Raw genomic sequence first — 16,426 nt, forward strand, 5'->3', positions numbered from 1 at the left:
TCAATTCTACTATTCCCGTATATGATCATAGAAACCTTATGACGGAGCGGTTAGAAGATATTGTAGGGGGTTAGCGCAGCTGAACCGAATAAAGCAGTTAGGCCTTATTTACTAATTCTACAATCCTAAGGGCAGTTAGAGTGAGCATCATAAACCAATGATCCTTAAGTTGCATTGCAATAAAATTAATATATCTCTCCATTGTATAAAATGATGCCAAGATAGAAATCTTAACAACTCATAAACTATATCTATTATCCATGATTGAAAGATACGTACATTTTTCTTGCATATTCAATTTTAAGGAAAAAAGAAATGGACTTCTAATTTGAAATATCTAATACAAATAGTAAACGTATTTGATTTTCTGAACATTTCTTGATTTTTGCAAATTCCTTTCACATTCAGACAATCAGAACAGCGCAGCGACGAGATGATAATATGTGAAATTATTGTTGCTGAAGGCCGAGGCATGCTAAGACGTCATTCCCAGCTTTGTTGGTAAAGGCTTCGGGTTAGGCTACTTACAATCATAAAGCGTGTCACACAGTAGCGTTTCTTTTAGTGATACGTTTTTGCTCTTGGCCAGGTGTATTTTAAAGTGTAGATGATGTGTAGTTAGTTGCAGATAGTTTTTTCTTCATTGTATAAAAGCTTGTCTTTGCAGATGTTTTCATTTGATTGAATATACAAACAAAAAATATTTCCAAATTTCCTCCATGGCTATTAAGCTAAGTTTCTTTCTGAAGGTGTATGCGAAATTTCAGCTGCGTTTTCTACATGGTATCAGAGCTTCAGTTGAAGGAGTCTGTACAAGGTGCCACAAATCATATGTGTGCAAAGCTAAATATGTTCACTAAACAATCTCCTTCTTCACACACTAATCTTTTTCGTCTTCCTGACGGCACGTCATAGCCGGTTAAATTTTTGGGAGGCGTAGCGCTACACGATAATCTTATCTTAACCGATGTGCTTCACGTTCCTACCTCCCAGCACAATCCACTTTTAGTTCAGAAAATGTGCTCTTGCTCACTTGTTACATTCACTTTCTTCCCTTCTCATTGCCTCATATGGGACCAGGGAACTGAGACTATACTTGAAGTGGGAAAGATGTTTGGTAATCTGTACATCATTGATAGAACATCCTTTGATCAAGCCTATATTCAGCAATTCTATGTCGATAAGTCTTTCAGCTCATCCAGTTGTTTTTCTAGTGCTGATACAACCACATTATGGCATAGGAGGTTGGGACACCCATCACTCAATGTATTGTAACGCATTATACAAATAAATGACACTATCGCTCTTGAACATTGTGAGGTTTGCCCATTGGCTAAACAACAACGGTTTACCCTTTAATTCTAGCTGTATTCATAGTACTTCTATATTTGAATTGGTCTATGTTGATTTGTGGGACCTCACAAGGCACCATCCTTGACCAATTGCCATTAATTACTTTAACAGTGGTAGATGATTTTAGTCGAGCCACACGGACTTTTTTGATACAAAACAAAACAATAGTTTCAACGAAATTAGAAGCTTTCCTCACTTCAATAGCGACTCAATTTGATGCTAAAGTTAAAGTTGTGAGGTCGGATAATGGGACTGAGTTTGTAAATCAGATTTGTTGCTCTATTCAAAAGATTGGGAATCATAAGCTAAAGATCCACTCCTCATACTCCATAACAGAATGGAGTTGCTGAAAAAAAAAAAAAAAAACATAAACACCTTCTTTTTGTTGCTAGAGCCTTACTGATTGGAGCTTCATTGCCTAGGAAGTTTTCGGGGGGGAGTGTATACTCATGGCCACTGATATGATCGTGTTTTGTGTTTATTTCATGTAATATTTTGACCTATTTTGTGACCAAATGCTTCTAATTAAATATTATTTTGCAGCATTAGGACAAATGAAATGGAAAATGAAGAAAAGCACCAAAATGGAAATTCGGACAAGACTCAAACTCAATTTTTGGCAAGAATTTGGAGCTGCTTTGACTACCTTTTGATGAATGAGGAGTTTAACTAGGATTATAATTTTATTTTCATAAGTCTTTTAGTTCAATTAGGAATCTACTTTTAATCATAGTAGAATTAGGTATCTAGTTATTATAAATAGGTAATGTAATTCACTGTAAGAGACAAGTTTAGAACTTTTCTATTTCTCTACGTTTTTATTATATTTTCTTACTTTGTTTTTCATGCGTTCTTCCATTAGCATGTCTTGCTAGTTCTCTTATTCGGTTGAAGATTTAGTGAATGCTTAAATCCAACGAGTTGTGAGATCTAATTTATGCTTTCTACTTTTATTCATATTGGTATTTTGTATTGTTATCTGTAGTTTTATTACAAATAATCTCATTCATGGTCAAGAATATTTGCCTAGCCAATTGAACTTGCAAATTCGTAATTGTTTGTTTAGTTCAATAACTAGTGGTAATATAGCATAATTGATTATTTAGAACTTTTCGATTATGTTGTGGGGAATGCATAATCTAACTTAAATAAGTTCTCGTAGGAATTTATTAGTTAGAATTGGGCCTTTCTAGTTCTTAATAGTGTCGGTAAATTAAATCTTAAGGACGTTCCTAAGGTTGTTTACTGATTAGGGATTTAGTCAACGGACATTCCTTGACTATCTACAAGGTAAGGAAAAGTGAGGTCGTTAGGTCGTACAATGGTCATAACCAATTTATCTATCATGAATAATTGTTATCTTTGCATCTATGATCGACCGTGGAATTAAGCATGATCCTGTCTTTAACTGGAATACTCTTCTCTTATATTTATCTCTTCTAATTTTATTAGCTTTTTAGTTTAATTTAGTTTTTATTTTTATTCTTCTTCACAATCATAAACCCTCAATTATTTTTATTTTTATTTATTTATTTATTTTTTAAGAAATTAATTTAAAACCAATTTCTACGCATTCGACCCTACTCACACTTCTACAAAAGTGTTCGTAGGAATTATTTTTGGTGAATTCGACTCCCATCAGCCACGTATCTCATTAACCATTTGTCCTGACTTGTCCTTGATTGGAATCGCCATATGAGAGTTGTATCACAAGCCACTTTCTTTTGAGCACATTAAGGTTTTTGGGTGTTTGTGTTATGCTACAAAATGTTGAATCTCATAAGGACAACTTTGCACACCGGGCAACAAAGTGTGTGTCTTTGGGTGTATAGGGTGTATGACTTGGTAATTCACTCTATTCTAGTGTCTAGGGATGTTATTTTTCATGAAAATGAATGTTTTCATTGTATAAAAGCTTGTCTTTGCAACTATTTTCATTTGATTGAATATAGAGATAGAAAATAATTCCCAATTTCCTCCATGGCTATTAAGCTAAGTTTCTTTCTAAAGATTATGGGAAATTCTAGCTGCATTTTCTTCATAATATAAGTAGGATCAAATGCAACAATATGAAAAAAATCAGCATCGAGTTAATTAGCAAATAAAATTCTGGTTGCTAATGTGCATTATTTAATACAAGAAATTTACTTGCTAATAAATTTAGCTATGAAAAATATTTTCTAATGAATTTAGCAACAAACTATTTACAAATATATATTAAATAATTTAGATTAACAATACGCAAATTTTAATTGCTAGTTATTCCGATGTTGATTTTAATATTGATTTTTTATAGCTACTGAGCAATTTTCTTGTCGTGAGAGATTAGAGTGTTATGATCCTTTCTAGGGATGTTTGACTATTAGCTATTGACTATTCTATTAGGATTCGGAAGAAAAATGTTAACATTAACAAAAGTTATTACATAGTTTTTCAATTCTGCTCCTCATTTAGGATTTTCATGTATTTTTCTACTTATAAAGGATTAAACATAATATATATATATGTGGAGTGGGGTTAACATTATTACATTTTTTTTTCTTATAAGTACAAAATTATTACATGGAAATGTTGAATGAGGAAAAAAATTATATTTTTATGCAATTTCCTTTCAATCCCTATCAAAAGGGGAACAGGTGTAAATATGAAGTTTTAGAGGGGTTGTAAGTGTAATTCCAAACTCTTTTGAGGAAAACTATAATTTCATGGTTTAAGTATAATTAACCCTAAAATGAAATATAGGCGGGGTTTGGCCAAAACCTCCGCCTTCCAAATGATGGTGTTTGAAAACATTTTGGATAAGATTTCAGTTAAGAAGGCCAACACTACAATTTCTAACACCAGACTCTTTTCATCAAATATTTTATGACCGTGGTATGTGATATACCTAATATTTACGTATTTGTGCATGATATAGGAAATAAGTCATCATCTTTTTCATAAATTCTAATACTGCGGAAGTGGTAGATATTTAAAGAATAATGAATATAATGAAGATATATCAGCTAGCACATTGAAATTCCCAAACTAACCCACTCCCTATATAGGCAAAATACTCCTTACATGTCTACGATTCGCGTGTTTTTTTATACTGGCTCGGATCCATCCGGACTTACACAGTCCATTGACCTGGAACCAGAACCATTGATCATCTTTACTTGAATGTTCTAGATGGTGCCATGTTTATTCGTACAAATACAGACATTTAGTCTGATAAATACCCCACACCTATTTTGGGCCACAGTACATCATTATTAGCTTCACAACATTCTGCATTTTCTTCCCGATCTTTATGAACTGACTTAGACATCAGACGCTCTTTAATGGGGACTACTTAGTGAGCCTAATAATCTCTTTCTTTCTCAGGTTCCCAAATACTTGAAATCTTTACTACTCTCAAGATAACGTCAATCCTAATCTAGACTAGTTTGGCACTATCGATGGGAACAATGGAGGAACTTTTGTTGAGTGATGGAAATGACTTCTAGGAGAGAGCATAATTTAATCCATGAGAGAGAGTAAAAGATCCCGAGATTAAAAAGAATAATTTATTTTCATCTACAATGGTAGAACTATAAAAAATGATCAATGAGGCAAGAAAATAAATTATAGGCAAGTGCGAGAGGAGGATAGCGACCCCCATTGCCTCTTACACCATTCGAAGACAATTGTTTGAGGGAGATAAAGGTAAAGGGGTCCCTAAGGACCTTAGAGAGGCGATGAGCAAGATAGGACCTAACAATGGCCAATCTAAAGACAAGGAAACATCTGAAACGGGATCCAACAAGGGTATGAGAAGAAGGGAACTCAAAATCTCAAAAGTAGAAGTTGGCATTGTTAATAAGTGGATAAAATGCTTAGACTTACAAATTGATGAGTTGAAACGAAATGAGACATGGTCATGTGGAACAAGAGGTCGATGTTCGCAAACAGGATCCTATCTAAGACGGCAGAAGAGAATTTCAAATTCTCAAACCTACCTTAATATGATGGAATAAAGGACCTCCAAGATCATGTTCTAGTTTTTGAACTTGTAATAAGTTTGTACGGTCATTCTGACTCCATAAATGTGAAATTGTTTGTGACTAAGTTGACAGGGAAGGCACAAGAACGATTTTCTAACATCCTAGCATGTCGTATGCGTAATTAATTCATAAATTTACATTCTACTTTGCAAGCAAGAAAAATGCCAAAAGATCAGTAGCTTATGTACTTACAATTAGGAAAAAGGAGGATGAATTCTGTGGGGAGGTTCAACAATGAGTTGTAAAAGGTCAGGATGTACACATTGGCAAGATGATTTGTATCTTGATACATGGGCTAGAGAAAGGACTCTTTCTGTCGGCAAAAGCATGTGATCCTACTTGAGAATCTAGAACAATCGATGAGAACATAGTAGAAATATATATATGAAGAAGAGCTGAATACCCTGAAAAATGGAGAACAGGTTCTCCCAAGAGGTAGAGACAAAGGAAGGGACAAGGAAATTAGAACCCTAGGACTGATCTGAGAAAGATCATGAGGTAGCTTTTTATTCTATGTATTATAGATATACTCTTTTAAGTACCACCAGAGCTCGTGCGATGATGGTGGAGAAAGAAAATCTCTTACAGTTAGAAAAAAAGGAAAAACACATCAACTAAAAGATATTCTAACAAGTACTTAGTTTCATAAAAACAAGGGTCATGATACTAAGAATTGTTACCAACTGAAAGATAAGATTGAGAGGTTGGTCAGATAAAGATACTTTAAGCAGCATGTGATCAAAATGCCTAGAGGTGAGGATGGTGATCGGGAATGAGATTGAGATTGAGATAGATGATACAAGGGAAACGTAAAGGTACAAGTGTTGATCATGTGGAATTGTCCGATTTGAAAATAAAGAAAGTTAGCGGAGAAGTTGGGATCTCGGACTACACTCCTATAAAAGGAGTGATCTGTATGATTCTGGGCTCAACCATGGGAGATTCGAGTAGGTCAAGAAAAAGGTATGCCATGAGTTCGAGGCCTAGTAGTTCGAGTAATCAAATCTTGAATATGTAGAAGGCACAAGAAATCATGTTGGAATAAAGGATCTGAATCATGTGGTGGGATCGCAGAACGACCCCAAGAAAGAAAACTGGACATAAATATTTAGATAGAACTAAAACCATAACTCAATGTTCTTGATGAAAATTAAAAGGGCGGAAAATTTGAATTTCTGGAGAGAATAAAAATGCATATAATTTTAGTTTAGGGGCAAAATCAAATTCACACCGAAAAAGAGTGGAAACATTAACCATATTTCACCAAATTTGAGGAGTCAACAACTTCAACCAATAGTATAATAAACAACTTTTGTAGCCAATTTACAGTGTAGAAGATAGTTTTTAATATTTGTTCATAGATGTTTTAAGAAGGAGGTAGTTGCACCACAACTGTCTAGTCGATTCGCACTTTTTTGTTAGGGTTTAGAAGTGTAAAGGTCATCCCATATGGAAGGTTGAAAACAAGTATCTCCTTTCGATGAATGACTGAAAGAATATCTCTCTGTCTCTTTGAGAGTTGAACCAAAAAGGAAAACAAAATGGTAAAAAATTTAGTCATAAATACTCATTCTCTTAAAATGTGATATTGGGAAGACCGGGCTTAATTTATTTCAAGCTGTAGTGTCTACCTTCCATTTAAAGATGAAGTTTCCTACAAACAATGGAGTTGGGTAGGTATGTTGTAATTAAAGGGAGGCCAAATAATGCTACATTCTCTCTCTGAAAAAGAATGAGATGGATAAGATAAAGGCCAAAGCAAAATTAAATTATGTGTAAGGTAATGATTTAGGTTCTGTTAGAGATGTACAAGGACTCTAAATACTAGGAAGATAGGAAAAGACATAGGTACGAAGAATAAGACAAGTTGAGAAACACAAGTTAGAGGAATTAATACCTAGTGATCTAGACAAGAGAACTAGGTTGGGTTCACAAATGAACCCCCAAATAGAGATGTTGGCTATAGATTTCTTAAGGCAAAATATGAATTTATTCGCTTGGAGCCATCATATTGCAAGTGTATTGCTCATAGGCTGAATATGGTCCACAATTCATACTAGTGAAATAGAAGAAGAGACAACATTTGGAGCAAAATGAAATAGAATTATTGGTTAGGAAGCAAGTTGTTAACGACTGGGTATGTAGTATAGGTTTAGTTTACGGAATGACTATCTAACGTATTAGTTGTCTCAAAGTCTTTGCCAAAACAACGGATGTGTACTAATTTCATGGATTTAGATAAAACATGCCCCAAGGACCTTTACACATTATCTACAATAGATTTACCAGTAGATTCGGCAGTTGGTTGTGCTTTGTTTAGTATAATGGATGCATACCAAGGGTATGATGGAATTCTTATAGTTGCGGAAGACAGGAAGACATCAATCCTAATCTAGACTAGTTTGGCACTATCTATGGGAATAATGGAGGAACTTTTGTTGAGCGATGGAAATGACTTCTAGGAGAGAGCATAATTTAATCCATGAGAGGGAGTAAGAGATCCCGAGATTAAAAAGAATAAATTATTTTTATCTACAATGGTAGAACTACAAAAAATAATCAATGAGGCAAGAAAATAAACTATAGGCAAGTGCGAGAGGAGGATAGCAACCCCCATTGCCTCTTATACCATTCGAAGACAATTGTTTGAGGGAGATAAAGGTAAAGGGGTTCTTACGGACCTTAGACAGGCGATGAGCAAGATAGGACCTAACAATGGTCAATCCAAAGACAAGAAAACATCTGACAGGGGATCCAACAAGGGTATGAGAAGAAGGGAACTCAAAAATCTCAAAAGCAGAAGTGGGCATTATCAATAAGTGGATAGAATGATTAGGCTTACAAATTCATGAGTTGAAACGAAAGGAGACATGGTCATGTAGAAGAAGAGGTCGATGTTCACAAACAAGATCCTATCTAAGATGGCAGAAGGGAATTTCAAATTCTAAAACCTACTTTAATATGATGGAATAAAAGACCCCCAAGATCATGTTCTAGTTTTTGAACTAGTAATAAGTTCGTACAGTCATTCTGACTCCACTAATGGGAAATTGTTTGTCACTAAGTTGACTGGGAAGGCACAACAATGGATTTCTAACATCCTAGCATGTACTATATAGTCGTATGCGCAATTAATTCAGAAATTTACATTCTACTTTGCAAGTAAGAAAAATACCAAAAGATCAGTAACTTACACACTTACAAATAGGAAAAAGGAGGATTAATTGTGTGGGGAGGTTCAACAATGAGTTGTTAAAGGTCAGGATGTACACATCGGCAAGATAATTCGTATCTTGATACATGGGCTAGTGAAAGGACTCTTTCTGTCGGCAAAAGCATGTGACCCCACTTGAGAATCTAGAAAAATTGATAGGAATCAAGTAGAAATATATACATGAAGAAGAGCTCAATGCCCTGAAAAATGGAGAACAAGTTCTCCCAAGAGGTAGAGACAAAGGAAGGAAAAAGGAAAATAGAACCCGAGGGCTGATCTGAGAAAGATCATGAGGTGCCCTTTTATTTTAAGTATTATACATATACTCTTTTGAGTACCACCAGAGCTCGTGTAATGATAATGGTGGAGAAAGGAAATCTGTTACAGTTAGAAAAAAATGAAAGACACATCAACTAAGAAATACTCTAACAAGTACTTAGTTTCATAAAGACAAGGGTCATGATACTAAGAATTTTTACCAACTGAAAGATAAGATTGAGAGGTTGGTCAGATAAAGATACTTTAAGCAGCATGTAATAAAAAAACCTAGAGGTGAGGATAGTGATCGGGATATGATTGAGATAGATGATACAAGGGACACGTAAAGGTACAGGAGTTGATCATGTGGAATGGTCCGATTTGAAAATAAAAAAGTTTAGAGGAAAAGATGAGATCCGAATTACACTCCTATGAAAGGAGTGATCTATGTGATTGTGGGCCCAAATCGAAGATTCGAGTAGGTCAAGAAAAATGTATGCCATGAGTTCGAGGGCTAGCAGTTCGAGTAATCAAATCTTGAATATGGAGAAGGCATAAGAGATCATGTTGGAATAAAGGATCTGAATCATGTGGTGGGGTCGTTCTGCAGAAAAATGGACATAAATATTTAGATAGAACTAAAATCATAACTCAATGTTCTTTAAAAAAATTAAAAGGGGGGGAAATTTGAATTTTTTGAGGGAATAAAAATGCATATAATTTTAGTTTATGGGCAAAATTAAATTCACTTGGAATAAGAGTAGAAAAATTAACCATATTTGACTTCATTTGGGGAGTGAACAGCTTCAACCAATAGTATAATAAACAATTTTCATAGCCAAGTTTACAGTGTAGAAGGTAGTTTTTTATAATGGCAGCTCTTTAGCATTTGTTCATAGATGTTTTAAGGAGGAGGTAGTTGCATCACAACTGTGTAGTCGATTCACACCTTTTTGTTAGGGTTCAGAAGAGTAGAGGTCATTCCATATGGATGCTTGAAAACAAGTATCTCCTTTCAATGAATAACCGAAAGAATATCTTCCTGTCTCTTTTAGAGTTGAACCAAAAAGGAAACAAAAATGGTAAAAAAATTTAGTCATAAATACCTATTCTCTTAAAATGTAATATTGAGAAGACCAGACTTAATTTATTTCAAGCAATAGTGTCTACCTTCCATTTAAAAATGAAGTTTCCTACAAACAATGGAGTTGAGTAGGTATGTTGTAATTGAAGGGAGGCAAAAGAATGCTACATTCTCTCTGTGAAAAAGAATAAAGTAGATAAGATAAAGGCCAAAGCAAAATTGAATTATGTGTAAGGTAATGATTTAGGTTCTGTTAGAGATGTGCAAGGACTCTAAACACTCGGAAGATAGGAAAAGACAGAGGTACTTAAGAATAGAACAAGTTGGGGGACACAAGTTAGTGAAATTAATACCCGGTGAACTAGACAAGAGAACTAGGTTGGGTTCACAGATGAGCCTCCAGATAGAGGTGTTGGTTATAGATTTCTTAAGGCAAAATATGAATTTATTTGCTTGGAGCCCATCATATTTCATAGGCAAAATATGGTGCACAAGTCATACTATTCAAATAGAAGAAGAAGAAGACATTTTGAGCAAAATGAAATAGAATTATTGGTTAGGAGGCAAATTGTTAGCGACTGAGTATGTAGTAGAGGTTCAGTTTATAGAATGGCTATCTGATGTAGTAGTTGTCTCAAACTTGCCAAAACAACGGATGTGCACTAATTTCATGGATTTAGATAAAACATGCTCTAAGGACCCTTACACATTACCTACAATAGATTTACCAGTAGATTCAGCAGTTGGTTGTGCTTTGTTTAGTATAATGGATGTGTACCAAAGATGCGATGGAATTCTTATAGTTGCGGAAGACCGGAAAAAACATTCATTTGTCACAAACATAGGTACATATTGTTGTAATCTATGCCCTTTGGTTTGATAAAGGCTAGTGGACAAGATGTTTAATGACCTCATTGGTTCAGTAATGGAGGTCAACATAGATGACATGCTGGTGAAAAGTGCAGGAAGGAAGACTATTTAGCAATTTGTAAAAAGCTTTTGAGATCATGAGGTTGTACGATATGAAGCCAAATCCGACCAAACAAGTGCATCTTTAGGGTTTGTGGAGGTAACTTTTTGAATTTATGGTGACTGAGAAAGGGATGAAGTGAACCCAAAAAAGCTCAAAGTAGTAATGGAGATGACCTCACCAAAAAACAATCAAGAATTGTGGATGCTTACAAAAAGATAGCCATCTCTATATCAAAAGGTAGGAATTTACTCTTTTCTTAAGGTTTTTAGGAATGTAAAGAAATTCATGTAGTCGTAAGAATGCGAGAAACCTTACAGAAACCAAAAAAGTAGTTGATGACCCCGCTACTTCTAGCTAAGCCAAGAGTTGAGGAAACCCTATACCTTTATCCTGCGGTGACGGAAGGGGAGTTGAGCTCAGTGTTGGTAAAAGAAGAAGAGCGTGTTTAGAATATGATCTAATATATTATTAAAATGTTGCAAGGCTGAGAAGAGATATTTGCATATAGGGAAGTTAGCCTTGGCGCTGGTGACTATAATAAGGAAGTTAAGACCGCATTTTCATTCCCATAAAATTGTTATGTTCACTAATCATTCATTGAAAAAAGTAATGGCAAAGCCGTATGCCTCATGTCACTTAATAAGTAGGCTAGAGTTGGGAGAATCTAACATTGAATACCAAGGTCATTAGGTTATAAGGACCACATATTTAACGATTTTATTGTTGAAATGGTAGAAGATGAAATTACAGGTCGACAGGAAACCACAAATATTTCATGTGGATGGGTCTTTGAACTTGCAAAATGCTGGATTAGGATTACTGTTTCAAGGACCAGGAGATGCCAAGATTAAGGTTGTTAGTAAGTTAGCATTCCCAGTTACCAAAAATGAAGCAGAGTGCGATTGCCTGATTAAAGGATTCCAAATAGGTTTGATGCGAGGGCTAGAGATCTAAATGTCTACACTAATTCCCAATTAGTGGAGATATAGTTAGAAGGAACGTAAGATACTTGTGAATGGGTCAATGGTAAAGTATCTTGTTAGAGTTCGGGAATAGATAACAAAATTTGATAAGTGAGTGATACAAAAAATACCCAATGACAAGACAAGGAACTAATTCCTTATCAAATTTAGGTGCCACGTTACGGGAGATCAATAGTAGGAGAATACTGATTACGGTTAAGGAGGTAGTGAATCTAGATAAAAATTGAAAGTGTGACAAGTTGAGCAGGTGGAATGATTGAAAAATAAGATTGTGAGCAATCTGAAGGATGGGTTCATACCTGATGACCCTATGCAACAAAAAACTTCAAATTTAAAGCAAATTGATTCAATAAAATAATGGAGAACTGTATAAGAGATTGTTTGATGGCCCAGATAGAGTCTAATATGTGTTGTAGGAGATCAATAAAGAGAGTTGTGAGAATCATTCAGGTAGCTGAGTGTTAGCACAAAAAGGGAACCAATCAAGATGGCTTGTCTATTCGAGCAATGAGGGATTTACTTCCTTGGTCCTTTTCATGCCGCCCTTAAAGTCTTATTTTCTCTTTACTTCGTTTACAATTAAATGTAAAGCATTGGAAGGATGAGTGCGAAAATAAAAAAGATTGTACTCATTCATTATCCGAAAAGATTTCAATGAGCTATCCTATTTTTTTTTTCTCGATTTTTTCGATATTTTCGTACAATTTTCTATTACAGGACACCATCACTTTACAGAGATCGATTAAAGGGTCTGAAAGAGGTCCGATCTCAATCTGATGTCAAAATGTATTACTTAATTCTCCATAAAGGCTTGGATGAGACTTTATATATTCTTTGGATATAGATCTATAGAGATAAATCTACAGGGATGCTAGTGAAAGGAAGTCGATCTACCCAGGAACACGGTGGAAGAGCGAAAAACAAGAAATTAAAAGAATAAATAGCATTCAAGGGGTGTACCCTTGAATGTTCTCGAGCTATCGGTGTATAAATCACAAAGATCAAATAAAAATACTAGATCTACTATCTAGGCTACAAAAATAGGAAAAAATCGAGACCATAAAATAAAACAGAATGCCTTTTTTAATTTTCAGAACCGAGGACTCAAGTCATAAGACCAAGCCTCCAAGGCTTCCATATGAAGATCACTGTGAGTCAGTTCAATCGATTCAACACCTAGTCAATCGACCTATTAAGACTGTATAGACGTCCCACGTCTGTCGCCGATGAAACACGACATTCATCAAATGAATGAGACTCTTAATGCAAGTCTCCATAGGACACTTTGATGCCCGTTCTCGTGGTCATCAACGTGGAATATTTCAGATCCAATCCTAAATAGTTGGTTTCATGATCGCCATCCAATGCGCAGTCCAAATGCACTACGAATATAACCTTACTAGAAATAAAAAAAGTAACATCTGGAAAAAACTAGAATCGAAAATAAGGATAATAATCATAAAGCAAATGTATTATACTAGATTTGAAGAAAATTCACTATTTTCAGATCGTGCCACTGTTATTACAAATCAACGACATGAACTGACCGAACTGCATATCTTTAAAATGCTTTAATTAATTACTACAACAAAATATGATATTGGTGATAAAATACCAAGTACTTAATTAAAATTATCACTAAAAAATATATATTAAGTGACAATAATTTTTATCTTACACAAATTGTATATAGAATTATCACTATTTGTAATTAGTGACACATTTTGTAGTGATAATTAGCGACAACATAGTATAGTGAAAAAGAATAATTATTGTCACTAGATCGTTACTATACATGCGTCACTAATTGAATTCTATGAAAATGTTATACACTATTTTTTGTTGATAACAATGTTTACAAAATAATAGTAATTATTACAACCACGAAATTTACTATTCTGACAAATAAAAATAGTAAGGGTCTAAAACACAGGGCCTTGCTTGATTAGTGAATTAAAACACCCTTATACTTCAGTTTATTTATTGGAGTTTTACGAGTGCTAGATTAATAAAGTTAAATTTTACGATAAAAAAGTTATAAGTTTGAATTCAACAAAGGTAAGTAGATATCTGCTATTATATTAATTTTTTACTTTTTATTTAAATTTATTTATTAATTTAAATTATCGATATATTGAACTAATCTTGAAATATCCATGGTGATATGGATAAAATCGAATAGTAGTTCGCTCCATTAGCCTTGACCTAATTAAGAAAGGCCGACGGATGTAACTAAAGAAAAGCTGGTTCAATTAAAGAAGGCTAGACTAAAAAAAGTCCAGCCCAGGACAAATACGGACCAACACCTCGTTTTTTTGGATGGACAGCATGCGTCTTAATCTAGGAGACCTGTTGTCATCTCTACATTGGCCAAAAACTCTAAAAGTCGTCTCACTAATTGACTAGAGGTATGTTTTCATTACAACATTTCTTGTCTTTTAGCTCTGATATTTAGAATTAGTGATATTCCTTCCCTAACTTGATCGTCGAAGCGCTTACATCGAGAACAAGCCCACCTCGATTACCTATTTAAATTTTCAGCTTATTTCCTTCATCTCACCCAGTCCGTTCGTATGACCCCGCGATCGAAAGCAAATCAATATACATATTTGATGTAATGAATTGTATAAAATAAAAAAATAAGAAAAAAAATTACCTTATACTCCGGATTGAGGTCCTCTCTACGACTTTACTCTTTCAACTCGTAACAAACTCGACCAGATCAAATATGAATCAAAACGTATGAATGGATGGTGTTTGCTCCACGTAAACTCTAATGTTCTAGACAACAAAAGATATTATTACAATAATGTATTAATTATTCGAAAGATGCTTAAATAAGAAGAAAGAAGCATCGCAGCTAACGATAGCATTGCAGCTGTCTCACCTAATTTTTTTTGACTAGTGAAGAGACTTCCAATTCATTTCTTTCTTCTTAAAAAATTAGTCTCTTACTCATTTTTTTTTCAAATAAAAAATAAACTTAATTATTCATTCTAATAAAAGTTTAAATAATTTTCTTATAAGCTGGTTGAATTTATTTAAACCATTATCCGATCGAGCTATCTGTATATTTACTCCAAACTAAAAAAGAAATATACATAATATGTTTTGAAATGCAACACGTATTTTATAATTTTAAACTGTAATTATCATAAAACGTGCCCCTCATGTGTCAAGCATTTTTTATATATGGGTGTTTGTGAGACTCGAACTCAAGAAATCTTGTTTGGCCTGACTATGATGTTAATTATGTCGAACGACCACTCCATTAAAAGTTTATATAAATTCTTTGCGCAAATATTAATTTAATATTAATATTTTAGCACATACTATATACTTGAACCGATAAATTAATAATACCTCAAATAAAAATTTAAATTGAATTGTTAACAATTTTTAGTTATTTTTTAAATTATAGTAAGGGATAATTTGATGATAGGAACACTCAATAATGAAAACGAGGCTAGAATTGTCATTTGCATAGCAGAAATTAGACACTCGAAGGGTAAAATTGTCTTAGTGAAGTTATATTAAGGCTAGAATTGTCCTAAAGTAGAAAATAGACGATATTTGTGAAGGGTAGAATTGTATTAGTGAGTGATACCAAGGTTACAATTGTCCTAAATCACAACTTTTGTTAGTCAACAGATTGTGATATTTATATAACCAAAGAAACTACACTTGACTAAACATATTGCTATGAGATACATTAATAAAAGCGTCTCTTACCAAAACAACCAAAAAAGAGAAAAAATAGGATTGAACAATGACAAAATGTGTCATATTTAATTCCAAAAATTAATGTGTGATTGATTTAAAATTGAGATAAGGATAGAATAGTTTGAAATATTAATTAGGGAAAAATATTATTTTAGTCCGCTAAGTATGTCTAATTTTAATGTAGTCCGATAACTATGTCCATTTTTGTTTAGATCCAGTAAATTATGAAATTGCTTACTTTTAGTCCTCTGGCAGATTTTCGAACAGTTTTACCCCTATGAGTGCATATGGACTAAAACTGCCTTTCAAAAGTTGCATAGGGGTAAAATTGTCCAAAAATCTGCCAAAGGACTAAAAGTAAGCAATTTCATAAGTTACTCGACCTAAATAAAAATGGACATAGTTATCGGACTAAAATTAAAATTAAGCATACTTAGCGGACTAAACTAATACTTTTCCCTATTAATTACTTCTAAATCAATGGTGTCTGTAAAAAAAAAATAATCATTTTCCCATATAAGTGGATCATAACAAGAAAATTATTTCTAACGTACATATTTACATCATATGCACTAGACAGACAGTTCAGTAAATTAATAAATTAGAATGTCATTTTGAAATTGTGATGTGTTTCCGAGTTTAACAGTTTACTAAGATCAAATTCAAATATGGAAAGATCTGAATCTATTTTGGTATGATCGAAATCTGTAAAAATATAATCTGCAAGGCAAGAAATCATAGAAACGACACACGAAATGCCCTGATTGTAGTCCTTCAATGTTGTAAGAGAATACGAGGTAGCAAAAAAGTCGT

Source organism: Sesamum indicum, linkage group LG10 (genome assembly GCF_026168435.1).
Source record: "Sesamum indicum cultivar Baizhima isolate 11 linkage group LG10, ASM2616843v1, whole genome shotgun sequence".
NCBI classification, from domain to species: Eukaryota; Viridiplantae; Streptophyta; class Magnoliopsida; order Lamiales; family Pedaliaceae; genus Sesamum; species Sesamum indicum.